We start from the raw sequence: 1776 nt of genomic DNA, 5'->3' as shown, positions 1-1776 counted from the left end.
CTGTTGCCATGGCACTGTACATAAACACTGCAGGCTCCCAGCCCTGAGCAGGTCATTTGCTTCAAATATTCCATGCAGCTGGAACACGAGCCTGTTTGGGTGTCTGGAGCTGAGCATGAACTAATTTCTCAGCTCTCTGCACCCGCCCCACCTCCTGCCCCCTCCCCGCCTGCTGCTGTCCCCGAGCCCCTCCAGCCACAGCCCAGGGACACACAGACACCTTCCCCTGCCAGGCAAAGGGGAAGCTGCCCTGGGGCAGAGACAGGCACAAAATAAGTGTTTCACTGAAGGCTGAAGTCCTCCACTACCTGCAGCAACCAGAAGTGGTGATTATTGACCACACTGGATATCTAAGCTAAGGATCTACAAACAGTCACCTTAATCATGTGGTTTTCTCACATGTAAAAGACATCCAAAATTTAAAAAATAAAAAAATGTTGCCCTGACTGGAGTCAAGAGACAAGAAACCATTTGTCTTTTTTAAAGCTCTCTACCCCCCCAGGATCCTTATGAGGCAGTTCCTGAGCTTTACCTGAACCTCACGTGTTGCACTGTGTGTGTGAACTGATTCAATGATTTGTTTCCACACAAGAGCTGGTGGCTGCAGGGAAGACAGAAAAGTGTGTGGACAGGAGGGGGACTGAAAGCCTTCACCATCATTGCCACAACTCCCATGTCATCACACTTGCAGTGACTTAGGAGAGGTTTAACCTCACTGTGACACAGTTTGAGCATCTCTGTTGCACAGGTTGGAGGTGGAAGAGACTGAAGGCACAACCAGCAAGCAAAGAGGTTCTACCCCACAAATACAACCCACATCTCCTCCCAGCCCAGGAGTGAAGTCTCTTATGCAAAGAGATCTCAAAATACATGAAAACAGAGCAACTTACAGCAGTGGGTGGGGAGTGCCTGAAAACCAATACCAAGTAACATGAGCTGAACCAAGTTCATGACCTGAGGAAGTTTCCCAGAACACACTGAAATCAATCAGCCATTTTTCAGGCACACAGGAATGACCCCCAGCCCTCAGCACAACCTTCCACTGCACCTTCTGTCCTTAACTGTGCTGTTCTTCTGGCCAGGGATCCCTCAGCATTTTATTTTGTGTTCTTCAATCCACCCTGTGCCTAAGAAAAAAGACAGGTATCAACAAAGTAAGAAGTCAGTGATTTGCTTCTGAACTTTCTGAAAGAAAAGCCATTTGCTGCAATGTGGGAGTGAAATTCCACTGCATTTATTTTCTATGGAATCAAAAAGGAGTGTGGTGTAACAAATCAGCTGTGAACCAAGTCAGATCAGGACCCCAAGGCTGCTGCCTCATCCCAGGCTTTTCACCAACTCCAGCTTTGAGGCACTGGTGGCAACTGCACAAACTCTGAGCTGAGCACACCTCACCATCCTGTGCCAATCACTGCAGCTCATCTGTTGGACCTCAACTTAAGTAGGAACAGGCCTGATCAATATTGGGTGGTCCTTTTCCAAAGCAAACATCCAGCCTGGTGCAGGAAATGAAGTTACTGCTTCAGTAGATGGCATTTTACCTGCAGCCTGTGAGAAACTTCTGCACTCCCAAAGGTCCTGTTGGGGAAAAGTGAGAGGACAAAGAGCTCAGACCCATTTCCACTGTGGCAGCTTGAAATTGTTATTCCTCTAAGCAGAGATGAGGCCACAGCAGCCCCTGCTCTGGGCAGGGTCCTGGGAACAGCTCCCTGGTCATGGAGAAACCAAGTCTAAGGAAATCTGAGCCTTTCATGCAAATAAAAACCATCACCAAGA

This window comes from Pithys albifrons, chromosome 22 (genome assembly GCF_047495875.1).
Source record: "Pithys albifrons albifrons isolate INPA30051 chromosome 22, PitAlb_v1, whole genome shotgun sequence".
Classification (NCBI taxonomy): Eukaryota; Metazoa; Chordata; class Aves; order Passeriformes; family Thamnophilidae; genus Pithys; species Pithys albifrons.
Note: the sequence above shows the minus strand (reverse complement) of the source record.